Source organism: Lepisosteus platostomus, chromosome 2, assembly GCF_059453375.1.
Source record: "Lepisosteus platostomus isolate fLepPlt1 chromosome 2, fLepPlt1.hap1, whole genome shotgun sequence".
Classification (NCBI taxonomy): Eukaryota; Metazoa; Chordata; class Actinopteri; order Semionotiformes; family Lepisosteidae; genus Lepisosteus; species Lepisosteus platostomus.
The window spans coordinates 80,544,149-80,551,073 of record NC_142612.1 but is presented as its reverse complement, the minus strand read 5'-3'; the positions used below and the strand labels follow the sequence as shown (position 1 = coordinate 80,551,073).

General features: G+C 42.1%; 1 long non-coding RNA gene across 1 annotated transcript; it reads right to left on the bottom strand.

Moving 5' to 3' along the window:
- Positions 1–1,480: 1,480 nt before the first annotated feature.
- Positions 1,481–4,357, bottom strand: LOC148677406 (uncharacterized). The gene is made up of 3 exons (XR_015930864.1): positions 4,060–4,357; positions 2,603–3,478; positions 1,481–1,807 (listed from the first exon to the last, which is right to left on the bottom strand). It is a non-coding gene; the product is annotated as an uncharacterized LOC148677406 (long non-coding RNA).
- Positions 4,358–6,925: the final 2,568 nt, after the last annotated feature.

Below are 6,925 nucleotides of genomic sequence, written 5' to 3'. Positions count from 1 at the left end.
ATCCAGCACCCCATCATTAAAGTTTCCAAACAGGTCAACTGTATGCTAATGCTCCACGCATACAGCTGACTCATTTGGTATTCCGGGTCGGTAAGGCGCTGGCATGAAACACTGGCAGTGGTGGCGGCACCATCTGCCCGACTGGAGGGCCAGGGATGAGATAGGCGGGTGATTAAGTGCAGGGCTGTGCAGCTACAATGGGTGACTGGCACTCGGAGTGGGCTCACAGGTCACTTAGACAAATTGGAATAACTGCATTTCTCCTCCTGCCCCTCTCACAATTCTGTGGCTTGTCCCGTATTTCTCGTTCAGAGATAGGGATTATCAGGAGGCCGTGATTGGTAAAGGCCAGGGGGAACATTTTCCAGGACACAGGGGGTAACACCCCTACTCTTTTCGATAGTAGGCCCTGGGATTTTTAGTGCCATTTTAATGACAGAGAGTCAGGACCTCAGTTTTAAGTCCCATCCGATGGAAGGCACCTTTTTTTTACAGTATTGTGTCCCCATCACTGTGTGGGCATTATGACACACACAGACTGCAGGATAAGTGCCCCCAACTGGTCCCACTGACACCTCTTTCAGCAGCAACCTTAGCTTTCCCAGGAGTCTCCCATCCAGGCTCACACCTGCTGAGCTTCAGTAGGCTGCCAGCGATGGGTTTCAAGGTGATGTAGCTGCTGGCTAATCTTTAGTATTAGTGCAGAGACAGCACAGGACTCCTGGGTGGACTGGAGCAACTGGGGTAAAGTACCCCTCTCATCCCACAACAGCAGTGTCTGCAGCATGGACTCAAACCTACAACTTATCTTTACAGAGACTCACCCACTGTGCTACCTGGCCCTAGTGTATGTGAGTATATTGTAGTATATTGGGTATTATTGGCTAACAACACTGTAAATGAGCAATTTACAATTTGCAAGGTGAGCAATGAGCACTCAGTTATGCATTTTGATATCTGAGAACAATCAGATGTTTTTTGTGTTCACAAAAAAGAAAAAAGAACAATCTAGCTTTCATTATAAGCATACAATTAATTATATGTAGGGGTACGTTCGTACTTACCCTAGGTAATTAACACTTTATTAATGCCCCATTTATATTTTACAAGTAAAAGGGTGTCTTTCAATGAAAAGTATATTAGCCTGATCTGAAGTAATTTAGTTTTCCTTCATTTTGCTCTGACAAGCTTTGACTGAAATCATATGCAGAACGTGGTGGTAAACGCAGACTGATGGCTTGCATGTGCACCATCACTGGGCTGATGAAACATCTCAAAATAGCGCAGCTGTCAGTGCGTTGAAGACAGGCGTGAGTCATGCGAGCAGCCACAACACTTGACCGAGTACTACGCTGAATGCACACAAACCAGTTCACTGACCGATGTTCCTCTGTTCCTTCACTTGAATACAGCAAAGTGTTTCTGAAAACCAGGTTTAGACAGAGCAATCCTGCGTGCACATAAAATGATAAAATGTACCACAGGCAACTCGTAATATGTGCATAAGACCTGGGCAGGGCCCTGTCCTAATGTAGTTAACTAGCCTCCTGCGGTAGCTGTGGTTTGGAGCAATGACTTGTTAGAACAGATGGAGCTGCTTTTTGTCTGTGCTCAAAGTGCAGGCTAAGCTGATAGACAAAAGACAGCATTGGTGTGGTCTGGCCTTAACTTCCAGGTGGGCAGAGCTAATGCAGACGGATCCTTCAGCATCTCCTCTTAACCAGGAGAGGAATCCTCTTTGCTCTCAGTCCTTAAGAGCCTTGCAGAGTTGAGGTGGCTTGCAGGGGATTGTCTTAATCTTTCCTTTCTGTGAGGAAAAAGGGTAAGCCAGGCAGAATGTCAGTCTGTATCAGTCAAAAACCAATTGGTTACAAGGATTTTTTGCAGGAAGCAGATGCTCCCAACTTTGTAAAAACCTTGATGTGCTGACACCAAAGCACAGTGCAAATGCTTACATCCCAGGTAATTTAATGTGTAATCAGACGTGTGATTAATTCCCATGTTATGAAGGGGCAATGCAATTTTTATGCCCCATCCAGAGGTCAGATATCTTTTCTGCTGCTCTCAGGGTTTTCAGGGAAAGGCTTAGCAATATGCAAATTACGAGCTGTAGCCTCTCTTAAGTATATGGGGTTGCTTTAGATTAAACATTAAAAATTGTTCCTCATATCTGAGTGGCTTATGCAGAAAGTCCAAAACTCATTACGAAGATTCAGCCAAAGACAAGGGAGCAAGTCTTTTCTGAAGATGTTCAGCCACTTAAAATCTCATGACATGCGATTTTAGCCACACTCTTGACTTCCTTTTATACTGTACAGTACAAATGATGAGCAGATCATGGCTTTGCAGTTTGGGCTTCTAAACAAAACGTAAAGGCCAATTTTCAAGGCTTAAAATTGTAAGGCAGGCTTAAGCCTCACTACACCTCTTATTTCATCCAATTATTTTTATTGCTCCTGTCACACTGGATAGACAAGTGGCTCAACAGAAATGAAGCAAACTTGTGGTTGGTTATTAGTAATGATTCTTTGTATTTATATGGTGCTTTTCAACCCAATGGATTCCAAAACACTTTACGTGTGGAAGAACATGAGGAACCCACCTCATGTTTGTCGCTTGATGCTTGTTTTCATCTACAAGTGAAATGCAGCCCCTTCTGGGTGACATTTAGCAGCTCCAGCAGATCATGTGGAGAATTGAGAAAATACTTCACTGAGGGAATGAAGAGGGAACTTTAAGGATGTTAAGTTGATCAAGTCCAGTGAGGAATTTGGTCAGGACACTGGGGATAAAACATCAGCTCTTTTTTACACATAATAGGAGTTTATTATTATGTACTGTATATAATTTATTTCAGAGTCTTTTATTTATTTCTTTTATTTATTTAATTTTATTTTTTAACGTTTGATTTAAAAAAAATATGCTTGTTTTCCATAAAAAGCTGCAATGGAGGTCATGGGTTTGTGCCATTTTATTACAAAATCTTATAAGCTTCTCTGTCATACCGCTGTGCTCCTGCAATGTATCTGCTCTTCACCATCCAGTACTCCAACTCTCCCAGAGCACAGCTTGTGCAATTGTGCGCCTTTCTCTCCTGTCAACCTCATCCCATAACATTACGTAAGATGTAAATACACACATATTTAGAAGTGTTTTGGTTATAATGAAAATACAAGTTTGCAATGCAGAAAAAAGAAATAAAACCATTTGTAGGGCTCTACAATCATTTTGCAGGGTGGCAGGAAAGGTGAAGGTAGGATCAGCTCCCTCCCGCCTGCTCCCCTGAGGCCAGTGGAGTAGAGCAACCAAGCTCTGAACTGAGCAGAGGTGCTGCTCTGAGCATCCGTGCTGGGAGACACTGCAGACCACACAGCTAGACGCCTGTCACATCCCCTCCAGCTCCGGGCTGGACTGGAAACACCCTCCTCCACCACCGTCTCCAAGCTGCTGATTCAATAATTCCAATTCCCTCTTATAACTGTGAGTAAAAAATGAAATACTGTTCCATTGAGGAAATATAATTTCACCATTTTCATTCTATCAGCATTTATAAGTCTGAAATGCAAATATGGGTTTATTAATAACAGCTGTGGTGCTGTTATTAAACATTTTAATTATCCTGAGTGCACAGGTGTAGCAAATTCTCTCAGTTCTGATGTACGTTAAAATAAAGCCTGGCCAATTAAAACTGAGAGAAAAAACACTCCTCAGGGTCTGCAGGAAGCCCAGAGCCTACAGCGGAGTAAGTCTGAAGTTTAGCAGAAATAAATCTTTGCTACGTGGCTACTCAAATTTAGCTTTTCGATTTAACGAAGAGGATTTGCAAGTGGTTTTCTGCCTATCGCCCAGCTAAAGATTTATTTAATTCCATTAGCAGATCTGTGGCCCAAGGTAGGGCGATTCCATTTGGAAGCTTTAAGGCTGTGTTTGCTTTCTTTGGCAGTCTGAGTGCTCGCCAGGGCGGGGAGGACGAATCTCCCACGCAGGTGTGTTCATGTGTGTGGCTCGGCCTGCTGGGTGGGACTGTTTGCCTGTCACTCCCGGAGCTGAGGGTCTTACCTGCCATGGCTGATTGCACACACCGGAGCAGGGGTTAACTCCGAGTGCAGGTGCGAGCAATCAGTGCGTATCAGCACTAATCCGTCAGGGCTGGAGACAGACCGAGACCTGCGGAGAGGGAAACAGGCGAGTGAATGGAAGCTCAGCCTTGATCTGGGTAGCCCTTCATGGAACCTCACCATAGGCTAACCTCTTTCATGATTGTCAGTTGTTTTTTATAACCAAATATTTATGTAAGTTATATGTAAGGAAAGAAATTTTAAAAATAAAAAAGTATATTTTAGATGGATTAAAAGTGGAAAAACATATGATAACGTTTTGAAAATTCTGTATAATTTCAGTTAATAATCAATATTTGCTCATTGAAATGATCGAGTTATGTATAATCTATTGTTAGAATAATTTATCATTGATCATATTTGTCTTTATAGTCATTTTTCCTGTGGGTATTTAATATCTAATATATACAGTACATGTAATCACAACACGAAATCCGCACTGACAGAGTAGCTGTAGTGTATTAGAAAGCTGATAGGGATCACAAACTGTTGCATACGAATAAAGATGATCCTTGCAGACTTTGACCTCTGACATGGAAGATGCTACCAGCCGATTGTGTTGTTTCTCCAGGTGCCGTACAGTTCTGAAGAGTCGCACCACGCGTGCTTGCCCTGTCGTGTCCTCACTGCCCCACAAGTCTCAAGCTTTTGATCTCCCTGCATCTGAATGTCACGCACGATGGTTCACGGTATCCTGGGTACATGTTCCAATCAAACATTTTCCTGCTCATCTACAGTTTGACCAAGTTACCAAGCAACAGATTTCGTGGATGCAAGGATTTTTATTGATCCTCTACACCCTGCACAAGTACCCCGCCGAGAGCAGTGGAGTCCTCCTGTCACCTAAAACACCTCACGCGCAATACGAATAAAGTCTTTTCTGGTGAATGTGAATAGAATCTGTGAATACGGAACATGAGACACTTCTTCTCACAAAGTGTTGTAGGAACCTACCCATCCCTGTTGAAGCTGATACTCTGGTTTCCTCCAACAAACAGCTACTAAAACCTAAAACCGAACAAACTAGTTGGGCAAATGACTTCCACTTCTATGTAATCTTTTTTATTGTCTTATTGTACCTTGTTAAACTATTTTATTTACTTCTATTTTAAATCCTCACACTGCTATAACTATGCACTTTCTCGGTATCGATGTGCCAGACTAGAACCTGCATCTTCCAGTACTTTCTTTTATTTATATACATATGAGTGTTGCTTTGTTGGAAACTGAAGGCTGTTGGGAATTACCAGTTACTGCACTGAATAAAATGCTTTTAAAGTCATAGTGACTTGTTCGCATTTCCCTGAAGTAACAAAACAAAAAAAGAAAGAAAAATGACCACAGCACGCAGTATGAGTTGTCTCCCACCCCTGCAGGCTTGGAGCTAAAATATAATCAAAAAGCAGAAACTTTCTTACTAATTCACACAAGACAGCTATGTGGTGCTAAGTGTGAACACAGCAGAAGATCATGGGAAAAGGTCACCTGAACCAGGGATTTTGAAAGAGGGCAGAATTAGACACAGGGGTTTGTAATCACAAGCACATACACTGGAGAGCTGGCTTTTTAAGTACTACCTCTTACTGTATAAAGCAAACTGATTGCAATTCAATAACAGAGTAAAAGCCAAGAGAAGCAAAACTGGTCAACCAGTGCATTAGAGTGTGAGACTGGGCTAATTGTCACGAAACACTTATTGTTAGAAAACTGCTGTTTTGACTCGTATTTGGGCATTACCTGCAGAAATCCTAGTGACCAGATTCAAAATGTGACTCCAAATACTAATGTATTAGCAAATGGTCGCACATGAACTTGTCCTGTAATGATGGCCTAGCTCAGCCCCTACAGAGGGCTCACAATCAAATGGGGCTCCAGGGTCCAATAGCACAGGAAGGGCTACAGGCAAGGAAACCCACTGAGGCAATCTAATCAATTTTGATTCTTGTAGTTTATTGGTCTGCCCTTGTCATCGATTTCTACTCTCTCATAATTCTTAGAAATGAATTTGACATAGCTTTGCATGTAGTTGTATCTTACTAATGCTTTGTACAATTTTAACATCATCATTTAATTTGTCTTCTTTTATTTTAACTGTATATCCTAACACTTTGTTTGAGCTTATTGTTGCTTCCACACATAGTCTAGAAGATGTAAATAATGTACCAACATATTTGCCTTTTATCTCTTTTCATAAGCATTTTTTTAAGTTCAATGTTTCCCATTTTGTATCTATAGTTTATGTTTTTGCTACCTGCATGTGAGACTCTGCTGTCCACATTAAATGTCATCTGCCAGGTGTTTGTCCAGTCTTGACTTTTATCTAGATCTTTTTAAATTTAATTTACTGCCTCTACAGTGTTTGCTAATTCTCCTGTTTGTATATCATACGTGCAAACAAGACTAGCTTATTAACTGTACCAGAATCTAGATCATTTGATTTAAATTAGGAACAGCAGTGGTCCCAGCTCTCAACTGGCTACCCACTAAAGCTAAGCAGCATTGAGCCTGGTCAGTACCTGGATGTGAGAACTCCTAGGAAGCTATGGTTGCTGCTGGAAGTGGTGTTAGTGGGACCAGCACCGACGCTGCGGTCTGTGTGGGTGCTAACACGGTATAGTGGTGGGGACACTATACTGTAGCGTGTGCTGTCTTTCGGATGAGACGTTAAACCAAGGTCCTGACTCTCAGTGGTCATTAAAGATCCCCGGGCATGTCTCGATAAGAGTAGGGCGTTATTTCCCCAGATGTCCCCTCTCGGCCTTTACCATGGCCTCCAAATTATCCCCATGTATAATTGGCTTGCACTT